The sequence below is a fragment of the Pelodiscus sinensis genome, chromosome 7 (assembly GCF_049634645.1).
Source record: "Pelodiscus sinensis isolate JC-2024 chromosome 7, ASM4963464v1, whole genome shotgun sequence".
Lineage (NCBI taxonomy): Eukaryota > Metazoa > Chordata > Testudines > Trionychidae > Pelodiscus > Pelodiscus sinensis.
Genome location: NC_134717.1, coordinates 20,049,267 through 20,076,611, shown reverse-complemented (window position 1 = coordinate 20,076,611; position 27,345 = coordinate 20,049,267). Strand labels below are relative to the sequence as shown.

The following is a 27,345-nucleotide window of genomic DNA, read 5'->3' as shown; positions in this document are numbered from 1 at the left end:
GATTGCCTCTAGCTTTGGAAAAAGTTCAGAAAAGGGCAACAAAAATTATTAGGAGTTTGGAACGGATGCCAAATGAAGAGAAATTAAAAAGACTGGGACTTATCTTAGAAAAGAGGAGACTAAGGGCATATGATAGAGGTCTATAAGATCATGAATGGTGTGGAAAAAGTAAATAAGGGAAAGTTATTTACTTTTCCCCATAATATAAGAACTAGGGGTCACCACATGAAATTAATAGATAGCAGGTTTAAAACAAACAAAAGGAAATACTGCTTCATGCAACACACACTCAATCTGTGGCACTCCTTGCCAGAATGTGTTGTAAAGCGCTAGATAAATTCATTGAGGATAGGGTCACCAATGGCTATTAGCAAAGATGGGCAGGAATGATGTCCTTGGCCTCTGTTTCTCAGAAGCTGTAGATGGGCAAAGGGGTGGAATCATTTAGAGTATGTCTACAAAGCATGTTTTTTTTTAAATAAGCTATTTTGGAATTTATTTTCTGAAATAGTTTATTTCAAAATAACGCCTCTACTCACAAAAAGCACATCGAAATAGCACTTTGCTATTTCAAAATAGAGTGTCCACACTGAATCACATTTAACATTTCCCAGAACCATTTCAGGCAGGGCATCAGGATGCAGTTACTTCCTGGAGCTGCTGCCTGAGGCTATCTGAGACTTGTGCTTAAAAGAACTCCCTGTACAGCCATTTCTCAGATTCTTCTCCTGCCTGCCTACCTCTGAGGGAAAGCAAAGTCTTTGCTCTGACTGCTGTGGTTCTGCTTGTGGACACCTCAGCTTGCCAGACATGGAGCTGGAGCTGCCTCTGGGCACACGATGACCATTATCTGTTTTGCTGAAGTTTCTGAAGGCTGCCTTCCTGGCTCATTCAGGAGACCCTCACCACCTGTCTGGGAGCACAGATCTCCCAGCTTCACCCCACCATGCACCACCACTTCTGGCAGCTGGACACCAGTTCTGACTGGTGGAACTAGCTCATTATTGGGCAATGGGATGACCAGCAGTGACTCCAGAATTTCCACCCGAGGAAGAAAACTTTTCTGAAGCTGTGTGCCTGGCATGCTCCAACCCTCATGTGACAGGACACACATATGTGACCCGCCATCCCCTTGGAAAACTGGGTCACCATCACTGTGTAGAACCTCAACACACTGGACAGTTATTTGTCAGAAACCACTTTGGTGTAGGGAAGTCTACCGTCGGGGCTCTTGTCATTCAGGTATGGCAGTCCCAGGCTATTGTCCCAGGTGGAGAAGTCCCCTTCCCCAGGCGGTTCTCCAGTCCCATCCTCACATAGCTCTGCCAGGGGATGGGCTTTGTAGTGGGTGGCTCCTGGTGTTGGGGGGGAGGAAGGGGCTGGGTTTGAAGACCTACTGATGGTTCTAGCACCCCTGTGATTCTCTGTTTGTTTCCCTCCTTCTGTAGGTGGTGAGGGCCATCATCACTGGACCCCATCATAGCTGGCTTTGCCACAATGGGCTTCCCCAACTGTGGGGGAGGGAGGCTATTAACAGCACCTACATCCTCTTACAGGCCCCAACCACTGGACATCTCTCTACATAAACTGCAAGGCTACTTCTTCATGGTTCAGCAGAACCTGGCTGACCACCATGGGCAGTTTACTGGTACCTTTGTCAGGTGGTATGGGAAGGCGCATGACAGCTGTACCTTCTGCAACTCTAGTGTCTTCCAGCAGCTGGAGGTCTTTTCTTCCCTAAGCGCACCATTAGGGTCAGGGACCTGGTCATGCCACTGGGCATCTTGGGGGAAGTGGCTTAACCTCTCATGCTCTGGCTCCTGAAGCCCTACGTCGGACACCTCAACCCCAGCAAGGAACACTTTAATGACAGGCTGAGCAGGTCTCATGGTCATGGCGAGTGCCTTTGGGCATCTCAAGGCAACGTTCAGATGCCTCCCCACCTGAAATAAAAAGCAGCTTGTATTGATGTGGGGTAGCTATTTCGGGATGACTCTGGTATCCTGAAATAGCTATGCAGTGTAGACGTACCGTCAGTGTGAAAAGAGTGTAAGTGATAAATGACAGAGTAGAAACCAAAATGTATGGAGTAGGTTAGTTACTTCATTGCAAAAACATTTTTAAAAAGCTAGTTGTTTGGCATGCAACTATGAAAAAGGACAAAAAAAATGCTATCTATTTTCAGGTGGAGTTAATATATACAATATTGAAACCTAGAAAACAGAGTTTATGGACCAAATTCAGGCTGCATGTACAATGGGTGAAAAATTAACTTCATTGTATTCTTATCGAATCATCAAGTACCAAGAGGCTACTGAGAACCATGGTATAAGGTATGAATAATTTTTAACATTTTATGAAAGTCTATTCTTTAGAAAAATAGATTAATTGATGATTGAAAAGCACTTGAAGATGAAAAATTCAATATAAAATCCCTTTAAAAATATGATTAGAAACCATGTAACATTCAGAACATTCAGAAGCTAGAAAACAACATTATACATTTAAAGTAAGAGAAACTGCTAACTGTGCATGATTAGTTAAAACAAAGAAAAGTGATTTCCATACTTGTCACTTTTCTGGGGTTCTTAAGATTATATACACTATATAAACTTGAAGTATAAAATATACATTTGCATCTTAGTCTTTTGGAAGACATTTTTCAAAACATTTTGTTTATTCAGGTTGTTCTATATATGTGCAATTATTCAAGTAAATGAATACATTTGTAATTCCAATAGGTGGAACCAAACCTGGGACCTCTAGAACTTTAGTACATGAGCCTTGACCACAAGAGCTAAAAACCAACTTGTTCTCAGCTAAGGCTGTCGAGAAGGCTCTCTAAATTGTCTCAGTGCCACTAGATAGGCCAGTACACTACACCCAGAAGGCCTTTGTGTTACATGTTATCTTTACAATTCTGTAATTTTCAGTATTTGGTATCACTCATCTGCACTATGTATCTTTAGCAATGTCTCCTTTGTTTCTTAAATCTCCCCTTTTTCAAGTCCTTTATTCAAGTTTGTAGGATTTTTTCACTTGTTTAGTCTCTTACACTGTAATTCTTAACTCTGGATTTTTAAGTCTTATCTGAATGGCAGCAAATACTTGTTTCATCCTATTGATGAAGGATTACACCTTTATACATCGCCATGGAAGAATGTGCTTCTTTTAGATATTCACCTTCTAATTCTTATCCTCTACATTCTATTCCACTTAATTAAATCAGCATTTAATTTGATTTTCCAATTAATTTGAGCAGAATGTCTGGAACAAAATAATTTGTATTAATAACAGCCCAGCTTCAACCCATTAATAAGCAGTTATTATTAGACATTTCAATCACTGGCTGTAGTGAGCTGATTTTAATTAACAAGGCAGGGACAAAATCATAAACAGATTGAAGGAAAAAAGAAAAGGAATACATCCAACAAATATGATCCATGTTCTATAACAGATTGCCCACAGAGAGCTAAGAGCGTCATTCAGACATTCCTCTTGATAACATAAGCACTGCCTTGTACTATGTAAATGTGACATGCATCAAGGTGATATCAGGTGGATACAATTAACTGTTTATCAATGAATACAATGAACTCACTAATTCTATGCAGTATTAGGCCTGAATTCAGGTTTTATCTCATGCAGTTCAATTGAACACAAACGCGATTTAAACTGCAACAAAGAAATTGAGACATTGCCTTATTAAAGAATTTAAGCAAATCAGAACAATGGTCCCACTGGGAAACCTGAACTTATCATTTAGTTGCATAATGGGAGACAGAACTCTTTTAAATTCTGGCTATTTAGATGCCTAAATGAGCATTGTTTGTAAAGCTCTTTTGAGAATCTACTGACTGTCCTGCTCTATGAACATTAATGTAAGTGTTGCCATTTCTGAATATTGTTTCATGGCCATGTAGAAAATCTTGGCAGGGGCTATCAGAACCAAGTGACTCAGGCATATTTAGGAGAAAAAATGAATTTACAGCAGGGCAGAAATCTGCAGATTAGAATCCTGATACTGGAATGAGTCATATGTAACTTCAGTATTAAGGGTAAGAACAGCACATCTATAGAGATAGTCTCTTCCTTATTAATTAAATAAAGAAGAATAAAGAAAGCAGAAAAACTAAAAAAGCAAGAAATAAAAGTGAGAACTCCCTTCATAAGTGAATATGGACTGAATCTCTGGTCTAATATGACTTAGATCCAGGTGCTATCCAGGTTCTTCCAATAGCAAAATTAACTTTTGATTGAAATAGCTTCCAATTTAAACACTGCCTCTTGAATTACCGCTGGGGGATAAGGGATGATACTGAACTTGTTACCTGTTTCTTTTCCCCCTATATTCTCTGACAATGCTAACCAATTACAGCATGTACTCCAAGTTTTTACGTAGGCATAGTCCTAAATTGCCTCCCAAAAGCCAAGTCAAGTGGGAACACAACACCAACTTGCAATTATCTGTGCCCAAAAATGTCCAGACTGCTGCTAACAGATACAAGCAACAGTTACTTCTGAAAGACCTGTCAAATTCACTGCTTGGGGTGGGGGGACTGCCAAACCATCTACTAATCTTAGAATAGCTAGGAAAGGGAAAGAATGCAGAGAGAAATTACCAATGTTAATAGTGACAAAATGATGTTCAGACAGAGAACTAAAGCGGCATCAAAATTAAAAGACAGAAAACAAAAGAAAAATAAAAAGCATAAATGAGATAATGAAACAGGTTTCCTAATAAAAAGCTTAGGTTGAATCTCAGTTAGATCCTTTGATCACCAAATCTATACAGTCTGCCGAGTCAAAAGCAATATCTTTCCCCATTGACTCATAAGAATCAGAAACTGAAATTCGTGCAGACTCTTCCTGAAATCACTGTTAACCAGTCAGCTGATTAACCAACCACACAGCTAAATTTATAGTTTTTTTTTTTAAATAAAACCCTACAGCAAAATGCTTCAGACTTAGGGGAAACAGCCTGCTTTCTGCTCAGCATCTTCCAGCCCATGCATGGCCTTTTTAAAAGCAAATGTCCTGATTGATTACCCTCATGGAGTCTGACTCCAGCTTCAGGCAACCAAATCTACCACACCTAATTCCAGAAATTTCTGGGTGTAGAGTGCTAATTGTACATCTGGCTACCAACAATGATCCAGACACAAATCATCCATTTTTATTAGGCGCACGCACGTGCGCGCAATAACACACACTCTCTCTCTCTGCAGCCTTTTGTTATTCTTTATGGAATAAGCACCCTGATCTCTCTCAGGTGTTGCTATTGCTGCTATCACAGGATGGATAACACCAGCCCTTAAGAGGCCAGCCATGCTATTACAGGCAGCCTCCAACTCCTTTTTTGTGTTAATCATTGAATATTACTTTCAATATCGTGGGAGATTTTTTTTTTTTTGCATCTTCTTAATCAGTGTACAAAGTCATCCTAATATTTGGCAAAATAATCATCATCTTAAAAGACAATTTAAATTCAAGGATAAAAATTGGAGATCTTTTCTCATGCCAGGCTGAAAATATTTCCTCAAGGATTATGTTCTCTGCATCACAAAACAAATCCTAAATGTTATCAGTAGGTACTAGTCGTTGATGTGAAATAAAATCAAACTGGAGCTAATGAACATCTAATCTGAACTGCCTCAGGGGTCAAATATTATAGTCCTTGATGTCAAGACCATCAGTGGATCTGGCCTCCTATGTTACCTATTTCCATTGGTATCATTTTTGGGAGGTTGTTGTTGACATACTCCAAGCATGCTTGCATTACAGAAGCTTTCATTGACATAAATCACTCCACAGCAAAACTCCTAAAGCAGATGCACAGCACAGATGTAAACTGAAGTTTGCACCAATGTCGTTTAGTCCAGTAATTTATCAACTTTCACCACTGCAAGCCTCTGTAAATCTTTGAATGTCAATTAATCAAACATAGCTGTTTGGGGTTCATTATCTGGTATATTTCTGAACACTATAGAGACAACTGAGAGGATTCCAGCAAATTCATAGACCCAGATCTTCATCCCTAGCTCCTTACAGGCAGCTGGGGATATTCTGGATGGAGTCCATAAACCCTGAATTAGGCCCATTAGCTCTCCCTTCAGTACACTGGAAGAGATAGAGATCTATGAATGAGATCCATAAAAGCCAACACACTAGACAAGGACCCACCTAAACTAGTCATCAGAAGATGCCAAATTTGTAAGAGTTTGTGACTTCTTGTGGAAATTGGCACCTACATCCAGGTGGGGAGAGAGGTGCCTATGCTCTTTTCTTGGAAGAATTGTGGCACATGTCTAACTTCACAGAATCAACAGGAGCATGGCGAGAAGGAGGAGACCTTCCGTTACACTACAGAATTGGGGCCTGAGGCTGTAAGGCCGAGATCCAACAGAGAACTTGGGTGCCTAACTCCCACTTTAGGCACCAAAGCATAAAATGTAGGTCTCACTGGGATCTCGGGAGGAGTCTAAGGCATCTTAGTACCTGTGTCTCTGACATTAAAGTAACCAAGGTACCTGCATTTCTGCTACTAGGCATGCACATTGATGGCTGACACCTATTTCACACCTAAGCCTTGGCAGCCTTCTCAAAGGCATCCCATTACTAGCTTTCCTCTTGGGCTTGGTCTGTCTGGCACTCACAGAGCTTACCTAATGCCACACAAAACAACTGGGAGTAGGAAAAAGAAATGAAGCGATAGCAGTCTTCCCTATAACCTAACCTTTAGTTCAGTGGTTGGAGTATTCATCCAGGATGTGATAGACCCTAGTTCAATCCTCCCACCCCTTAGATGAGTAGATGGGATTTAACTTTAGGTTTCCCATCTCTCAGGTAACCTTCCCATCCTGTTGGACTATTCTAGTGTGGGAACCTAACTTGTTGAAGGGCCATGTAAAAATAATTAAATATGCACCGACCAGAAAGTCAGTGAGAATTAAATACCAATCTTCACCTTATTTTAGGATCACACTAGAGTTTGAGAATGGCCTAGACAGAGGCAGAGTGTGCTTTCATCCAATGCCCAGAAGCAGGAATTTAGGTGTATAGGGAATTTTACAGTGAAAATGTAGATGCCTCTACAGCTAGGCAGCAACTGACAAGGGTTTTGAGGATTTCAGTGCTGCTTACATTTTGGACTTAGGTATCCATTTTGGACTTACATTTTGGAGTTTGGTCTAATTCTGGGTCTTACTCTACCTATATGTGTAATCCAATCACAGTTTGTTAGAATAACCCCCTGTCTTCTTGCGCTCTATCTTTAAGCAAGTGTAAAATGAAGAGATAGTTTCATCCCAATTCCCAATGTGAGCATGTTATAAAAAAAAAGCACCCATTTAGCCCAATCAGATTTAACTGATGGTCTCCACTCAGGAGAAGGCCAAGGGTATTGTAAGATGGAATTGTGCCATATCAAAAAGCTTACCCGTGGGATAGATGGCTTAGAATAGTGTTATAGCTCCCATACCTGCCTGAGCATTGTATGTACTCTCAAAATTATAGTAAAGAAAAAAATTAAAAAGAAGACAGCTATATTATAATTTTGGTATTCGATTTTCTGACAAGTGAGTTATGGAATCAGACTCCTTTTCTATATGGCTTACATTTAATCTTTTTTTGTTAACAGCCAGAATCCTCTTGCAGCTGTCTACTTATCCATAAGTCCCTCATGAATGCAATATCCAAATACCTCATTAATGAATGTATCCTCTTAATACCAGATAGGCAAATACCATTACCCCCAATTTACAGATGAGAAACTAAGGCACAGGAAGCTTAAATGGCTTGCCATGGTCAGACAGCCAAGAAATAGAGACAAGCCAGTGCCTTCACCACAAGATCATCCTTCCATAATAGAGCAACAGTGACATACTGTGGCCAAAAGCTTCAGAGGGGTAGCCGAGTTAGTCTGTAACTGGATAAACTTAAAAAACAATGAATAGTCTAGCAGCACCTTAATGACTAACAAAACATGTAGATGGTATTGTGGGCATAACACATGAATATGTAGCAATGAATTAATATGGCAGATCTTCAAATTATTCATTCTAATGTGTTCAGACAAGAGAAGATATTCTACAGGAAATCACTAGAATCTGGCCTAAATTTAGTATGTTGTATGTATGAGTCACTATCTCTTTTTGCATTTATATTTATCTGTGTTAAAATATCTAATTCTAAAAAAAGATTAATAGTGAGTTTCAGCAATAACCTAGTAAGTAAACCAGAGCACCACTGTAGCTTGTAGTAACCTTATAGGGTCAGTGTTATTAGTATTGTGAATACTTTCTGCAGCAGCATCCTTCCTGTCCTCCAGACAGTCTTCATTATTTTACAAGCTAGAAAAGGTACAAACCAGACATTGGCTTATGAATCTCATCCCAGGGGATGACTGTAGGTCCTGATGACAAGCCCCTAATAGGTTGTATGGCTGCTGCTGAGGTGAAGCAATATATAAAGAGGAGCGAAAGCTATTGCTGTGTGCTACTCCCACTTTGCCTTCCACTAATTTTGGTTTACAGATTTGGGCTTGTTCTTCTTAGACTCTTGTTTTACAGTGGGACATAGTTCATTGTCTATCCCTCGAGTTGTAGCTGAAAACTACTACAGAGTCCTTACAGCTTGACAGAGAGAATACTTGCCTTGAGACACAGACTTTCAGCTTCTAGCAGTACTTTGCTCTCCTTCCATAGCAACTTTTATTCAGGATCTTTACAATACATATAACTAATATAGTAGCTTTACAATGGTCTTCACACTTCACATCTTTATCTAGTCTATGCTAGTTCTTACACTTTACTTGTCTCTGTAGTTATCATACCACCTTTCATCACATTAGTAATATCATTGAAGTCAATGGCTAGTTCACCTGAATAAGACAAATATCACAATCTATGGCCCACATCCTCAAAGGTATTTTTGCATCTGTGTGACTTAGCAAGGTCATGAAGCTAGCTATTGATATCTGCCCTTTTTTCCTGAATTGTTCCTTTCTTTTTTTGTTGCAGTGGACATCTGACTTCTCCCATGAATCCTAGTTTAAGTTACTAATTCCTTATTCTTGGTCAATAGCACTGCCTGCTCAAAATGTATCAGAAATACAAAGCAATTTAGATTAATTATCACCTTTTAAATGATAAGTTCTGCAGACTTTCTTCATATATTCATTTTGTACAGTGCAGGAACACAGCTGGCACTTAAATTAATAAATAAGCAACATGCTGACCTAGAACCCTCATGTAAAACATTGCAGTTAACATCCCTTCCCCTTCTTCCAATGTCTTCATCTGCCAAGCAGTTCTCTGATGGTGTCTTCCTACATCTGTGAGCCCCATTAACTTCAAAGGTGATCTACATGGGCACATGGGTCTCCCTGCTTGCAGAATCAGGGACATGAATTTGTCAATTTCTCTGGGAAAGATATATATTTCCGTAAAACACCATGTTTTCCTGCTGCTTTCTTCAGCACTAAAAATAAGTACTTTTCTTTTACAACTTTGTTTTCTGGAACATGACGATGATAATCAGAACCAAAGGAAAATTAGACCATACCATATAGCAGGCCATTTTTTTCTCAGTCATTTTTGTTCCAGTACTCATGAAGTCTCCCTTTGTCTGATTATGCCTTCTTGGCTGTGTGACTGTCAACTAAGATTGAGAAGGCAGAAATGGATTGACGTGAGGTTATCCTTTAACCTCAGAGCTCACTGTACTATCATATGTAAATGTACTTATGCTACAAAAGAGCTGTTGTTGAAGAAGGAACTAGAAAATCTGTCCCAGTGGAAAAAGACTTTCTAAAAATCATATTTAATCCCTGACATAAAGCCCCAAGTCACCAGTTTCACTTTACCTGGAACATCGTATGACTCTCAGATGAAAGAAGAATAGCTCACCATCCCTGGCTTAGGAATTACAAAGTAAAGAGGAACTCTCACTTACACAGAATATAACTGAAACATTATTTCATACATTCCACACTCATACTTCAAGACCTTAGTCTAACGACATGCTCAGAAAATACTAATTTTAGCTGTGAGCTCATTGGATTGCTAACGTAAGACGCCTCAGCCCTCTACAAAATTAAGGCTCAGCTGGGTATAACATGGCATTCTGTAGGTGCCACTTTTCACTGAGAGTCAATACGAAGCCAATGTGCTCACATAATATCCTTTTGATGAGATATAAAATTGAGTTCCTGACCTTGTCTCATTAGTGATCTCATGGCATTTTTCCCAAGTGTACCAAAATCAGACTCAATGTCCCAGGAAATGCAAATATATGTGATTATATACTGCCTACTAAATTACCTCTTCTGTTTCAATATGAAATGTTTCCTCTTCCCTTCTAATCCAGAACAGGTCTGTAATATCAAAGTGTATAATTAAAACTACTACCATAGATTACCTCCAAAATTGACAAAGGAATTTTTACTTAAAAATACCTCTGATCACCCACATGTGTAACTAGCAAGCAAAGAGAAATTTCCTTGAACTCCTAATAGAGAAAGAAGAACACATTTCCCTGCAAGTCAATAATATGTACATGGCACTGAATGTAAAATTTTTATAGTGCATGTGAATCCTTTGGGATAAAGAATGTCATAAAATGTAAACTGTTAAAAAGAAAAGTGATCATCAATACAGTACAGTCTGCATCTAGATTTTTTGGTAATGAACTCACTACAGAGAGATTAGTTACACAGACCATACATGAACTTCAGTCCTCCATGGAAATTTCTAGTTCTTTGGGGACGCTTGAAAGACCTGGAATCCCTTCTGTGTTTGTCATTTGTAATACATATATAAGCAAGTGTGAAAACTCACCAGAGGGAATGGAAACATGTAGTCCCAGCTACCAGGTTCTTCGCATCCTTGTTTTCAGAACTTGTCCTGTTTCCAAAAATTCAATGCCACATCCAGAATTCAAACAAGGAATGTGAGGGAGCATTCAGTAGGTACTATCCTCCTGAAGTCTTTCCTGCCCCTACAAGTTGGGATGGGAAGAACTTCACTTACCTTTTAGGGTCCCTTCCTGACAACCCTAGGGCTTCCGTGATTCCAGATCTCTCTTGTCTGCTGCCTCTGCCTAAGAAGAAAGAAATCTTAGGTCTGGTTTTCTTAGGTTACTAGCTTCCTCAGTCATATGCTTTAACTATAGCTCTTGCTTTTAAAAGAGCTTAGCAGGCATACTGAGATGGGTGCACATGCCCCCTCCCAGGCCTAGTGTCCTATTACAATATGGTTTGTAATTGGCCATATTTGTGTTTTCAGGTCCTAGTTCCTGTACTCAAACTATAAATAAAAAGCTCGAAGGCAATACCCAAGAAATTAAAGTAAGATCCTTTATATTGTACACAAACTTCCCAGAAGGGAAGAACTCAGGCACAATAGTGGTTGCAGGGGGTAGTAGAAGTTACAGTAGAAGCAACTTCTGTGTAAGGTCAGTCCAGAACTTATGGCAGTGGGAGGATGAGACATAGGAGAGCTCTCCTCATTATGCCCTCCCTGCCTTTTATTAGTATGCTCACCTCGCCTTTAATATTGGGGATGAAGTGTCATAGGTGGCATATGCAGCACAAAATGTGTTACGTAACACATCAGAGAACCCAGTTTTCCGAGTCTATTCTTTTTCAAATAAACATGCACAGAAATGCTTTAGTACATGGTTGGTGCTTACTAGAGAAAGTGGGTAAGGTCATATCTTTAATTGGCCTAACTTGTAACAGTGAGAAACACAAAATTTCAGGCAACACAGAGCTCTTCTGAAGAAGAAAAAGCTCAAAATCTTGACTCTCTCACCAACTTTTGTTCAATAAAAGATACTACCTCCCACATTTTGTCTCTCTAATATCCTGGGACTGACAGAACTTCACCTGTGCTACATACAAATTGGTGCATACAGAACAATATGAGCTTTAGAGATGATCCCTATCTAAACTCATCTTCCCTCTCAGGCTATGTCTAGACTGCAAGCCTCTTTCGAAAGAGGCTCTTTTGAAAGATACTTTTGAAAGAGCCTCTTTCGAAAGAGAGCGTCTAGACTGCACGCGGAACTTTCGAAAAAGCAAGCCGCTTTTTCGAAAGAAAGCACCCAGTGAGTCTGGATGCTCTCTTTCTAAAAAGCCTGTTTGCTTTCAAGAACGCCTTCTTTCGAAAGAGCACTTTCGAAAGAAAGCGTTCTTCCTCGTGGAATTAGGTTTACCACCGTCGAAAGAAAAGCCGCATTCTTTCGATTTAATTTCGAAAGAACGCGGCTGCAGTCTAAACGCAGGTGAAGTTTTTTCGAAAAAAGGCTACTTTTTTCGAAAAAAACCCTGAGTCTGGACACAGCCTCAGTGAAATACAAATTAGTGTCCAATTTTTAGTGCACTCCTGTTTTGAATGATCTGATAATCCTGGTTTTAAATGATTATACTCAAAGTGCTAACACATCCACGGAACAAATACACTGTAGGTTGCTATACATTATTTCTTTTATGTTCACCTTCAGATCAATAAATGTAGCACACAAGCTCCAGTGTGGCTTTTGCTAAAATCTGAAACCCTCTCAATTCGGGAGTTGGGGGAGAGGGGCAGTAAATAGCTTGTTATCTGGCAATTCTTCTTTGGAAGCACTGAAGACCGTTGTTTGTTCTGGATACCTATCTCAGGCTATGTCTACACTATAGAGTATTTGCGGAAAAAATCGCGGCACGTCCACACCTCAAGCACATTTTGGCGCAAGTAAATCGAAAGATCAGAGGAGTTTTTGCGCAATTGGTAATCCTCATTCTATGAGGAAGAATGCCTTTTTGCACAAGAGCCCTTGCGCAAAAAGTCATGTGTGGATGAGGAAGAAGGGTTTTTGTGCAAGAAGAGGGAAGACGAAAAAGTACAGGTGCCCTGCTGGCCATTCTGTCCATAGCAATCACAGCTTACTTGCGAGGGAGCATTCAGGCAGTCTGGATGCTCTCTTTTGAAAAATCACATCACTTTTTCAATCCGTTTCTGTGGAATATCTCTTCCGACAAAAGCTTCTTGCTCAAAAAGCCTGCACTCTAGGGGTGTGTCTAGACTACATGCCTCCTTCGACGGAGGCATGTAGATTAGCCAGATCGGAAGAGGGAAATGAAGCCGCGATTAAAATAATCGCGGCTTCATTTAAATTTAAATGGCTGCCCCGATCTGCCGATCAGCTGTTTGTCGGCAGATCGGGGCAGTCTGGACGCGATGCCCCGACAAAGAAGCCTTTCTTCATCGACACAGGTAAGCCTCGTGAAACCAGGCTTACCTGTGTCGATGAAGAAAGGCTTCTTTGTCGGGGCATCGCGTCCAGACTGCCCCGATCTGCCGACAAACAGCTGATCGGCAGATCGGGGCAGCCATTTAAATTTAAATGAAGCCGCGATTATTTTAATCGCGGCTTCATTTCCCTCTTCCGATCTGGCTAATCTACATGCCTCCGTCGAAGGAGGCATGTAGTCTAGACACACCCTAGATGTAGCCTCAGTTAGAAACTGTGGAAAATTCTTTGTTTATCTCTTGCAACCTACTCAAGAATGCATAGGTTATTGTGCAGAAGGTAGGTTTAGTAAAGGACGTGTTTATCAATAACATGGTATGCGCCTCTCTAGCTATGTGTTCAAAGGTCTTGGTATTGTAATACATATCTTAGTAACCTTGCAAGTCAAGCATTGCTCCTAGTAAGATGCAGACTATGTAGCAAATAAATCTGCAGCATTCCAAGGTGTTCCTGAGGAATAGCTGTTATTACTGGTGCTAAATTTAACTGGGTGTATATTACTGAAGTGTACTTAACTTGCTTTCAGTTCACATATAAACTTTACTACTATCTTTTTCTCTGTTTTGGTTTGAAGTTGTGAAACTGGCAAATTTTTTGGTTGTTGTTTGTGTTTCTTTGCAACTATTGTATCTAAGGTTTGAGCTTATCTTAAGTAATCCAGTGTTAAAAAAAAAAAAAGATAAGATAAGATAAGATAAGATAAGATAAGATAAGATAAGATAAGATAAGATAAGATAAGTCTGACCCTCAGAAAAAAATCTGATAAGATAACAGTTTTCCAGGACATTTATGTAATTACTCTCATCAGAAATAATTTCCAGCCTGTTACAATAGTTCTGTTCTGCAGCTAAGAAACAAAGCAATAGCAGAAAGCAATCACTCACTCACTTATACCTTCTGAGTGTTCAGGTCCATATAGATTCAGATAGAAATGGTTCTCCTTTCTCAAAAGGAAAAATGCTATTTATACTTTCATTTCAGCATTTTTTTAATATTAGCTCTCGTGAACATGACACACTTAGAAACTAATCACAATATAAACTAAAAAAGTGGATTTTTAGTGATGAAAACTCTTGATGAAAACATTCCAAACAGAATTATCTGAATGAAAAGAAACGTTTTATCCTTTAGAATACATATTTCACATTCAAATATTTATGTTCTTCCTTTTTCCATTTTTAAAGACAAAAAAAGGGAAACAGAAGAAAATTTGCTTTTTTAAAAATTTTGTTCTAACTTTTTCCAGTCTAGAGAAAGTAGTTTTGAGCAACTTTTTTTAAACCTTACTGATAGAAAAAAAAAAGACAGGAGGGTATAAAAACTGAGAAGTCAGATTTCTCCCTCTGTTGTAAAAATATTTTTTTTAAGAATTAAGATTAAAAACCTACTGTTGATTTTTATCTGAAAAAATGAAAAATGGTGTCAAACCTATTTTTAATAATTTGGAAGAAACCCCACCCTAAAAACACTCAACCTCCTTTATCAATTAACTCAATTTGCTAGTCTTCCTGTTAAATGGACAATATCAATGGCTAACCATAGTCATTCCCTAAAGATGAAACTTCTCCTGGTTCCTGGGAGAAGGAACCCAGTTTTCTAGTTGAGATGGATGGAATTTCACCATATTCTCCTTTGCCTCTAGGCAGGTTTTATACTTCATTACTCCACCATTATTTCAGCAGTACTCACATGTCTGGGTTCATAATTCACACTGCCAGACCTGCAAGATTACTGATCAGAGATCCTGATGTCAACAAGTCCAACTGTGTAGGAGCTGCATGAATTACACTCTTGTACTATAGGTGACACTTCATTTCAAACACAGAGGATCCAAACGACTAGCTAAGAAATAATAAATATTGAGCAGGTAGAAACTGTAATTCCAGTATTGGCATGGGAGGAACAAATGAAGGGGAAAAACCCATCCATGGATCAAAAATTCTGAGGAAGGAGTGTGTTGCCCCTCCAGGCAAACACTATTGAAACTATTCAGCACTTCCATATTCAGCATCAAAAACTCAAACTCCCAGGCTGTGTCTACACTGGGCCACTTATTCCGGAAAATCAGCCGCTTTTCCGGAATAAGCTGCGAGCTGTCTACACTGGCCGCTTGAATTTCCAGAAAAGCAACGACGCTCTACTGTACAAAATCAGCCGCTATTCCGGAAAAGCTACACTGCTCCCGCTCGGGCATAAGTCCTTATTTCGGAAAAGCTTTTCCGAAAAAGGGCCAGTGTAGACAGCTTTTCCAGAAAAGCAGAAGAAATGGAAAAAAGCGCTTTGGACGCCGCGAGACCCCGTAGGAGCCCCGGACTTCCAGCTAACCCGAGCTCTTAAAGAGCTCGGAGGCTGCTGGGTGCCCGTGGCAGGAGCCTGCCGGAGACCCTGCTGCTTCAGCTCTGCCACGTGGCGCTATGCTGCCCAACAGTCGCCTCTGAGCCCAGCATGGCAGCTGCGGGTGGTGAGCCACCTGCACCCGCAGGGGAGGAAGCCCCCAGGGGCTGGAAACGCCGGGCCCCATCCTGGACCACTGGGGAGCTGGAGACCCTCCTGGACCTGTGGCAGGAGGAGGAGGGTCTCCACGACTTGCAGTCCTGCTGCCGGAATGTGGACCTTTACAGGCGGCTGGCACAGACCCTGGCGCAGAAGGGACACCCCGGCCGCAACTGCGAGCAGGTGCGCTCGAAGGTCAAAGAACTGCGGCTGGGGTACATGTGGGCCACTGAGGGTACGGGGGCAGGACCCGATGCCTGCCCCTATTATGACCGGCTGCATTCGTTTCTGGGCCAGCCAGCCCTGCAAGCCCCAGCTGTCCCCGTGGACACCTGCCAGCGCCACCCCATCAACCGTCCCACCAAGCCAGGGGAGGGAGAAGACAGCGCCAGCGCGTCCGGCAGTGAGGAGGCCAGCATAGCCACCACCCAGCAGGCTCCCTCCAGCAGCTCCTCCGAGGCCGAGGCCGGGGAGGAACCCACTGGTGAGTTTATGCAGTTTGCACTCCCAGAGGGCAGGGGGTGGAGGGCGGGGGGGGGGGGGGAGCCAGGTGCCCGGAGGGAGGAGGGGGAGAGCATGTCACTCAGGCCACGTGAGCTGCACGCTGCGTAGCATTAGGCAGGAAGCAACACGTGCAACCACGTGCAGCCTGTGACCAAGTGGCACGTGGCTGCGGCAGGCAGCTTCAGGGCACGCCTGGGACCGTGCTGCTCACACACATTCGGCGGGACCAGGGGGAAGGGTGGATGCCGGCTGGAACCGGCCAGGGCCCCAGGGACTCAGCCCAGAGCCCGCAGCTCCACCAAGGGTGCAGCACGGAGAACGGCACACTGTCCCATGCCTCGCTGTGAGGCACAGCCAGCTGCTATTGGGTAGACCGCAGCATCACGGTCCTGTGAACGTGGCCCCCACCGAGCCCCTCGCCTGCTCCCGGTGCCTTGGCTGCCTCCCCGAGGGAAGTCCCCACTGTGGCCACACACGTCCCTGGGCTATCGGGCTTGCGGGATGGATAGTGGGAGGGAGAAGGGCCCCTGAGTTTTGCTGCAAGGATGGAACATCCCCCCACCCAGTCACTCTTCTGGTTCCGTCCAGGAGATATCCCACGCGAGGAGATCTGAGAGCCCAGACCGCCTCTGCCAGATGTGCTCCCAGGCACTGCGTGGGGATTCATCTCGCTCCCTGTCAAACACCAGTGATTAGCCCAAAGCTTTTCACAGTCTCCACCGGCAGGGAGTTCCACAGGTGAACGCAGCACAAGCACCCTCCTGCCCTCCACAGGGCCAGGATACAGACTGGTGCTTACAATACTGGAGGGAGGACCCTACTCCAGGGGCGGTCCTCCTTGCAAACATACAACACGTGGGCAGGAGGGGAACCGAGTGGGCCCAAGCCACACAACTGTGGGGTCACCTGGGCTCAGGGGTGGAGGGCATGCGGTATGGGGACAGTGGACGGCCTGCCTGACTGACCCATCCTTTCTTCTCTTCCCTGCAGCGGGACTGAGCACAAGACCCTCGACTCCAGCAGCAGCGGCACCCCCAGCTGGCCAACCCCGGAGGCACAGGCTCCAACAGAGGGACCAGCTGCTTCGCCGGCATGTCAACGCCGTGGAGGCAATCCAGGCCTCCATCGCTGAGCAGGTGCAGGGGGACATGCAGTGGCGGCAGGAGGGCTGGGCTGCCTTCCTCGATGAGTGCCGAGGGATGCGCACCACCATGGACACGCTGACGGCACATGTTGTGCATGCCATTCATTATGGCATGGGCGGAGCCCAGGCCCCTGCCATCCCTCCCGTAGCACAGCCCATGCCCCCTCCCATCCCTGCTCCTATCCCAGCTCCTGCCCCTGTTCCTGCCCCTCCTCCTATCCCAGCTCCTGCCCCTGCCCCTGCTCCTGCCCCTGCCCCTGCCCCTGCCTCTGCTCCCCGGCCACCTTCGCGTGCAGCCTTCCCCGACGCGGTCTGCCCAGCGTGGGCAGGCCGGCCCCCGGAGGAGCGCTCGCAGGGGCCGCCTGTCCCAGTAACTGCTCGCCCTCCCTGTCCCAGTTGAAGGTCTCCCCCCTCCCTTGTAAATAAACAGTTCTCTATTTTGCTGTTCATTCCTGTGTTGGTAATTGTGTAACTCTAGTTAGTGTAAAAAATGATGTGAGATGCCAAGTAGCCACTTAACTTTAACATGGTTGCAAACTGTGGACAACAAAATCTGTACTCTATCACCGGGGGGGGGGGGGGGCTTTTTAAGTCAGTGGTTTGTGGTGCATAAATAAATACTGAGACTTTTCAGTAAAATGTAAACCACAAACTATATTTACATAGCTAACAAACTAGCAAGAACGGTTACAAGATTCACACTACAGATAATTAAACATAGTCTAGGCACAGGGAGGACAATTGGGTAGTGTTGCTGGCCACCTCAATCCTTTGGTCCTTCCGGGCCTCAGGAGAGGAACAGCCAGGAGATCCCTCGACGGAAGATGACAGCAAAGCTGGCCACCTCAATCCTTTGGTCCTTCCGGGCCTCAGGAGAGGAACAACCAGGAGATCCCTCGATGACTGCAATCAGGTACACTGACTTCAGCCTTCCGGACGAACCCTGAATCCTCGTGGCTGTTCTTCGGGACAGGCGATGGTGGCCTAAACCCTAGCCTAAGCTAAAAAGAAAAACCCTAACTAAACAGTCTCGATGACAGCCCCGATGATCAGTCTCGATGACAGCCGATATGCTTTGACCCGACGCTTTACAATTGGGGGGGAGGTAAGGGGAAGGGTCGGGCGGGAGTAGTCTGGGGAGACCCAGGCGACCCTACTATGGGGCTTGGGCAAACATGTCCACCAGGGCCTCTCTGATGCGCACCGCATCCTGGCGTGCCTGGCGGACGGCAGCTGTGTTGGGCTGTTCCAAGGTCTGTGCCTCGGCTGCCACCCATGCAGGGAGGAAGGCCTCCCCACTGCACTCCACAATGTTGTGGAGCACACAGCACGCGGCCAGGACCTCTGTTGCATTCTGCTCACCCATCTCGAGACAGGTGAGCAAGCAACAGAAGCGGGCTTTTAAACATCCAAAGGCCAGCTCCACTGGGTTTTGGGCCCGGTTGAGGCGGTCATTGAACCAGGCCCGGTTCTGGTCCAGCTGCCCCGTGTAGGGCCGCATTAGCCAGGGCATCAGGGGGTAGGCCGCATCCCCGACGACGCAGATGGGCATAGGCACATCCCCGACAGTCAAGTCCCGCTGGGGAAAGTAGGTGCTCGCCTCCAACCTGCGAAACAGTCCAGAGTTCTGGAGGATGCGGGCGTCGTGTGCCCGGCCAAACCAGCCCCCGTAAATGTTCACGAAGCGGCCCCGGTGATCCACGAGGGCCTGCAGAACAATGGAGCAGTACCCCTTGCGGTTCATGAAATGGCCTGCTCGATACTCCAGGGCCCGGATGGGGATGTGGGTGGCGTCCAGGGCTCCCCCGCAGTTGGGGAACCCGAGGGCAGTGAAGCCGGCCATGGTATCATCCACGTCGCGCAGGCGGATGATTCGCGGGAGCAGGATATTGTTGATGGTGTAGACGACCTGCAGAAGGGTGCAGAGAAACACAAGGGAACACATCACATACAGCAGGGGTGAGTGTGCGCTCCCTTGGCCCCCCCCTTGATTCCCTCTGTACACACACACACACACACACACACACACACACACACGGCCCCCCTCGCCGCACGCCCCCCCCTCCACCGGGCCTGTGCAAGGGAGGGACGGCCCAAACCCCTGGGCGACCCAGCCGGGAGTCTTGGCTGTCCCTGGGCCTGGAGTGCAGCACCCTCCCCCCATCCCACTCCCCCTGGGACTTACCTCCACAACGATCACTCCGACGGTTGATCTTCCCACCCCGAACTGCTGGGCCACTGAGCGGTAGCTGTCCGGTGTGGCCAGCTTCCAGAGCGTGATGGCTACCCTCTTCTTCACGGGGATGGGTGCCCACAGCCGGGTGCTGGCTCTCTGCAGCACGGAGGTGAGCCAGGTGCACAGCTGCAGGAAGGTCCGCTTTCTCATCCGGAAATTCCAGATCCACTGGTGGTCGTCCCATCGTCCGAGGACCATCCGGTCCCACCAGTCGGTGCTGCTGTCCAAACTCCAGACGGGCCTGTCTACAGTCGGGTGCTGATGCCACACGGTTGCCACGGCCTCCTTGGTGAGGGAGTCCAAGGCGATCTCTGCCTCCTGGTCCATGTACACCATGGCACTGGCCTGCAGCACGAGCCGCAGGCACCTGTACAGCCCCAACAGGGGCCCGAGCAGGCACATGGCCACCCATGGCTCCATAGCAGACAGAGCAGGGCAGACAAAACAAAACTCACAGAAAAGCAGTTGGGGCCAAAGGTTGGTGTCCCCAAAACTCAGAGGGCAACCACCAACCCTGCGAAGGGTGCCAGTCCCTGGCAGAGGCCCCAAGGCACGGGAGCAGGAGACCAACAGCTGTCCGGCGAGACCCCCTTAAGCACGTGTCTGAAAGGTGCTCTGGCCCCGCCCCCGGAAAGGTCTGGTGGCCTTTGCCCTCTTCAAAATGGCTCCGGGCTTCTGCTTTTCCGGAAAAGCGCATCGTTATGACGATAACTCCGGGGCCAATGTAGACGCTCCTTTTCCGGAAAAACTGAAAACGGAATAGTATTCCGTTTTAAGCAGTTCCGGAAATTCATGCCAGTGTAGACACAGCCCCAATGTTTAGACCTTAATTTCAGGAAATGGACGTGGCTGAGAAAGGTACATGTAGAGAGGGTTATCCTGCTCTCACCCTCCCATAGCCTGGTTTTCAAAACTCTACACCTTGCATAATTTTCTGCAGAAAGTCATGATCTGAACCATATTGTGAGGCAGTTTCTGTTAGAACACAAATGCATTAGCTTTTAGCTACTTAGCCTCTATTTTAAGAAATTGTTATTCCTTTACTACCTCTTGTTATTTGCCCTAGACAATTATTAACATATTGATTATTAATTCTGAAATAACTGTTTCATGTTTCAAACTCTTGGACCATGTTGAAGAGTTCAGGGTGCAATCCAAGATAGTAAAGAATTGTGCCACCACTTGCCTTGCAACCCTGGATGCCTTACAAAGCTTTGCTGCTACAGGTAGCAACTTGGGATGCTCACTACGGCTACGTCTACACTGGCCCCTTTTCCGAAGGGGCATGTAAATTTCAGCAGTCGTCGTAGGGAAATCCGCGGGGGATTTAAATATCCCCCGCAGCATTTAAATAAAAATGTCCGCCGCTTTTTTCCGGCTTTTAAAAAAGCCGGAAAAGAGCGTCTAGACTGGCCCCGATCCTCCGGAAAAAGTGCCCTTTTCCAGAGGCTCTTATTCCTACTTCAAAGTGTAGACACAGTAGTAAGTGTACTTCAAAGTAGGAATAAGAGCCTCCGGAAAAGGGCACTTTTTCCGGCGGATCAGGGCCAGTCTAGACGCTCTTTTCCGGCTTTTTTAAAAGCCAGAAAAAAGCGGCGGACATTTTTATTTAAATTCCACGGGGGATATTTAAATCCCCCGCGGATTTCCCTACGACGATTGCTGAAATTTACATGCCCCTTCCGGAAAAGGGGCCAGTGTAGACGTAGCCCACCAGTCTACCAGCATGCAAAGCACATCCTGAGCATCAATGTGCCATTATGTTTTAAAATCTGTGCCCTTAATATTAAAAATTCTCCATCCATAAAACAGCCCTGGCTTGGCAGTTCTGACCCCAGCAACCTGTCTTCTGTTCCCCGTCCCCAAGTTGGCTTCCATCAGCCTTTCTTGCTTACAGAGTGACCCGAATATTCATTCCCATTCTTTAATTTTTCCAAAACCATGTGCTTTGAGATGCCCTCACCTGGATAGTTTAGAGGAACAAATGGAACATATTTCTCTGGAGACACAAAAGTAAACCCAATTTATCAACAAAAGAAAATAGATGTGAACTCCATTAACTTTCAATCCATTAACTTTCAGAAAAGATCTCACACTGTACATTTTCATAATACAATAATATTGTATACAACCAGTTGATTCAATTAATCACTTGAGATTTAGCTTCCTCCCCCATCTTTATAGAGCAGTAAAAATTTCAAATAGATTTTTTGAGGGTTTTCTCTTAAAGTAAAATTTATTCAGGCTGTGAGAAAAGCAACACAGTTCTGTGCTCTTTCTTCTCCCACTTGTTAACTTTATAGCTTTTCTTTACTGAATAGTATTCATTGTCTTTGCCTGAAGATCAGGCTGGTCAGAGCATCAAATTCAAATTCCCTTGGCTAAGGCAGACCAATTTACCAACTCCCCCTGACATGCCTGGTTTAAACACACTTTTGTCATCATTTTAGCATATATTCATAACTGTTAATAGCCCTGTGTGCATGCATCATTCAAGAATGTTAATGATCACTTAGTTTTCAAATGATACTTTAACAAGTCATATTTTTTACAGAGATTGTTACAATAGTTTGCAGAGTGTGAATAGAGAAGGGTTTAGTGCCACAGACTCTCAAAACATTCCTTCAAATGTTTCTTAATTCAGTCCCTTCAAAATATCCAAAATGGTTCTGTGTTCCACTTGAACCTAGGACTCTAAAGATGGAAGGGCAATGTATTGACTCCCAGTATTACACTTGTTGTTTCCACTCTTAAGGTTTACAGGAAAGCTTTTAAACTCAAAGTATTTATTGAAGCATAGAGAAGGGAAAATATATTTAGAGCAAAGGTAATTATCCAGAGTGCGGTGGGAGTGAGCGTGCATGGGCACCAACACATTCCATATTTTTTATCTTTTGTGAGAGTGCCAATTACATCGTAGAATACCATAAAAGGGTTCTTCATTACATGGGACTATCAGTTAGTAGTTCTTTGAGGGCCAGTGGAGATGGTATATAAATACTTCTACCCACTTCTTCAGTACACTCAATTCACATATATTTGCTTTAGCTGTTACAGAGTTGAAACTGAAGGTCTATGCTCCTGGGGAATCTGAGGTTGAAGGTATTTGCCAGGATAATTAAATAAAATTAATTTATAGCAAATGCATGATTTGTATGCATACATATTCTTTTTGTATAATGGACAAAGTTCCAGGTCAAATGCAAGACCTGTTAATTATTTTACATTAGCCGAGTTCTTTATTTTCACTGTAGTTAAAATATTATCTTGCTATTTATATTAAAACAATAGAATTGCAACAAAATGGCAATGTGATATTTCTGGCACATTTAGTTGTGTTATTTTTACTTGATGAAAGAATAAGTGTGCTTCTTATTCCCTTTCTCTCCAGGAAAACGACTAGCCCTGACTTTACAATCAGTGATTACTCCTGAGGTTCTGAGAGCCAACGTCCTGCTCAAATGTGCTTACCGCCGTCCACTGTCAAATCAGCCGTTGCACTGCGTGGTGGTTTGGTCACGCCTTTCCACAGCCAGCATGAAATAACAGATTCATAGTCACACAACTCTGCAGACATTCTCCTACGTGGAGATGGATGGAGTTAATTTCAGATTGGGAGATATCGTAATGCTTTCCTGAACTCAGTAAACAAGGTCAAGCATTCAGAGGAACTGAATTCTCTTGTAGAATATTTGTTTGGCATTTATTACTTCTATTCCCCACTGGCAGTACTTATTTCAACTGAGAGAGAATTTGCTTAAATGGGATTGCATTTTAAAGCAGGATTATTAAATACTATTTGTCAAGGTCAGAACCTGTAACATCACTGTGAGATGCTATTCACAGCAATCTTTCATTTTACTTATTTTCTTAATATTTTCATTAAGTGATATGTGATGGAGATAACAAAGGAAAATGCTGAGCCCAGAGAGTCCCAGAATCCCAGGCCTATAAAGCATTCTCAGTGTGAAGGAGTAGGTTAAAATGAGCTTAGAAGCCCAGACAAATGGGGAAGTGCAAATGGGGAAGTGCAAACGGGTTGGAGGGAAGTCAGGCCACTTTTTAAAAACACACATGGATGGTTGAAACTGGGGTGAGACTATGGTGCTTGTAAGGCTCGTAGACAGTGCTTTCTCCATACCCCTTACCCTTATTGGGAGCTGGCATCCTTTTGGGGATCTGACCATTTGAATGCTGTTAAATTCCAGGTTGTTTGAACTGTAAGGAATCATGCCCTGAGATGAAAGAGAACAGATATAGGAAGTAGCCCAAGGTGGCAGACTTAGATCTTCTTCATGGAGGACTCAGGTGGTGATATTCCCTACAGGGCCTTTGACGGCCTTGCATGGAGAGGGAAGCTATAACCCCTGTCATCCTCTAATTGAGAGCTATGCCTGAGTCTGGCTGAGACAATTATGCATCCAATTTAATGGCAGGGGCAGGCATCTGTACACTCCCCTTATCAAACAATCTATACTAACACACACAGGCCATCTGGCTCCCTAAATTAATATCACATAGTATAATACACCTAGAGTTTCCCTGCTTCTAGGATAAGGGTACCTAATTCCTTAAGTACCAAGATAAAAAAAGCTTGATTACATGATGTATCTATTGAAACAAACCATGCCTAGCAGCAATAATAACTTTGAGTAAAAACATCTAGTTCAAGCACTGGGTAATTTCTATTCTCATGGACAGCCCCATAATGATATCTCTCCACACACAAAATAATATTAAAGAATATGAAATTTTAAAGTAGATGGAGGTTTATTTCATGGCCTTTTCCATGGTTTTCTGCCTACCTGAGTTTGTTACCGTAGTTCAATTGTATGCTGAAAGATGGAGTTCATTACAGAACAATCTTCAAGCAATGCATTTAATGGTTTACATAGCAACTCTGCTCTAGTTCCAGAAACAGAAACAAAAATAAAAATGCCACAACTGGACACCAATACCAGCCATGAAAAAAATTGACTTGTACATAAATTGAAGGCCTTCCACAGCACAAAAATCGGACTTTACAGTTAAATTAGGTTCATAACTGTTATAAACAGAGAACCATTAGTGATGCTAAATAGCACTTCAAGAATAAACATTGCAATTATAATAGCTCCATGTTAAATATAGGTTATACGCACCCCTGGTGTTTTGAATCTTTTCTTCCATAAGAAGTCACATTAAAAATATGAATACATTTATTTAAATTCTTATAAAAGTGAATAATTTAAAAAAGGGTTACCTCCAGACACTTTGGCAAGTTGACACTAAGCTGAAGGAGAGGTAGATATGTTGGAGGGCAGGAATAGGGTCCAGAGTGACCTAGATAAATTGGAGGATTGGGCCAAAAGAAATCTGATGAGGTTCAAAAGGACAAGTGCCAGCAAGTTAAGGAAGCAGGAACTGGATAAATGGACTGTAAGATGCATAGAAAGCTGGCTAGACTGTTGGGACTGTTGCTCTATGTCAGGTTGGCAGTCGGTTTCTAGCGGAGTACCCCAAGGATTGGTTCTAGGGCAGGTTTTGTTCAACATCTTTATTAATGACCTGGATGAGGGGATGGATTGCACCCTCAGCAACTTTGCAGATGACACTAAGCTAGGGGAGAAATAGATACATTGGAGGGCAGGGATAGGGTCCAGAGTGACCAACACAGATTAGAGGACTGGTCCAAAGAAATCTGATGAGGTTCAACAAGGACAAGTTTAGAGTCCTCCACTTGGGACGGAAGAATCCCAAGCATTGTTATAGGCTGGGGACTGAATGGCTAAGTAGCAGTTCTGCAAAAAAGGACTTGGGGCTCACAGTGGATGAGAAGCTGGATATGAGTCAACAGTGTGTCTTTATAGCCAAGAAGGCTAGTGGCATATTAGGGTGCATTAGGAGGAGCATTGCCAGCAGATCCAGAGACGTGATTATTCCCCTTTATTAGGTTCTGGTGAGGCCACATCTGGCGTATTGTGTCCAATTCTCTCTCCTCCCCACATTACAGTAATAATGTAAATGCATTGGAGAATGTACAGCAGAGGGCAACCAAAATTATTTGGGGGTTGGAGCACATGACTTATGAGGAGAGGCTAAGGGATTGGGGCTTATTCAGTCTGAAGAAGTGAGGAGTGAGGGGTGATTTGATAGTAGCCTTTTAGCACCTGAAGGTGGTTTCCAAAGAGGATGGAAAGAAGCTGTTGTCAGTGGTGACTCATGACAGAAAGAGGAGCAATAGTCTCAAGCTGCAGGGGGGGAGGTCTAGGTTAAATATTAGGAAAAACTATTTCTCTAGGAGGGTGGTGAAGCACTGGAATGGGTTACCTAGGGAAGTGGTGGAATCTCCATCTACACAGGTTTGTAAGTCCCAGTTTGACAAAGCCCTCGCTAGGATGATTTAGCTGGGATTGGTCCTGCTTTGAGCAGGCAGTTGGATTCAATGGCCTCCTGAGGTCTCTTCAGGTATGTCTACACTGCATCCCTAGTTCGAACTAGGGATGCAAATGGAGACAATCGAAGTAGTTAATGAAGCGGGGATTTAAATACCCCGCACTCCATTAACATGATCTCGCCGGCGCGTTAGTTCGAATCACAGCTGATTCGAACCAGGAAGTGCGCGCCGGGACGCGTTAGTTCGGACTAAAGCCCTTAGTCTGAACTAATGTTACTCCTCATTTTTTGAGGAGTAACATTAGTTCGGACTAAGGGCTTTAGTCTGAACTAACGCGTCCCGGCGCGCACTTCCTGGTTCGAATCAGCTGTGATTCGAACTAGCGTGCCGGCGATATCATGTTAATGGAGCGCAGGGTATTTAAATCCCTGCTTCATTAACTACTTCGATTGTCTCCATTTGCATCCCTAGTTCGAACTAGGGATGCAGTGTAGACATACCCTTCCAGCCCTATGATTCTATGATTTCTTCTCATAATAATGCTACCTGCATTTGAGTCAGACAAACTAATTCTGCCAGACTTATGGTGAGCTTATCTTACATAGAGATAGCTATTATCATCAAAATAATTTCATTGCAATCAATTCAATCCAGATTTAAACAATCCTGGAGGGGGAAAAACAGATCTGTTAACTAATAGTGATACCTACCCATTATTTTTATCGCATTATAAGTTGTTTTCAAAAGCTCTTCTCTGTTCTATGCTGAAACACACTTGTTTAACTTCCAATTTAGACTGGGATGTTTAGTTCATTGGGGACTTTTTAAAGCTTTTCATGGTCTGTTTGAGTAATTATTATTAGACACAAATTGTCACAAGTGAAAACAGACAATAATGCTTTAGCTGTAACAGGGATTTTAGTGTAAAATATTTCACAAGCTAAAGATGTTTAAAGGCCCTTTACCATATTCCACTGTGGGTTCCGAATAACCTCCTGAACTCATGAAGCCTGCATAACAGAAGGGATTCTCCAGGGTCAGGTTAGCTTTAAAGTAAGGCCAGAGTCTTCCATGCAGAGGCTATGCAATCCCAAATGGGCCAAATTAAGATCTGGTGTAACACATATAACTTTACTCACTTGCATCTGCTTATTGTCTTTTTCATCCACTTACACATGGTCTGAATTTAGCTCTAATGCTTTTGCAGAAGAAATTGAGGAGTTGCCTTATTTATAATCTTTTTCTGAAATCAGGATCTTCTCTTTTCATTCTCTGATATAATGTAGTCAAGAGAAA

At 43.7% G+C, this 27,345-nt stretch overlaps 1 long non-coding RNA gene across 1 annotated transcript; it reads left to right on the top strand.

Moving 5' to 3' along the window:
• Positions 1–742: 742 nt before the first annotated feature.
• Positions 743–26,154, top strand: LOC142830158 (uncharacterized). Its single transcript, XR_012905145.1, has 3 exons — positions 743–1,242; positions 1,449–2,333; positions 23,065–26,154. It is a non-coding gene; the product is annotated as an uncharacterized LOC142830158 (long non-coding RNA).
• Positions 26,155–27,345: the final 1,191 nt, after the last annotated feature.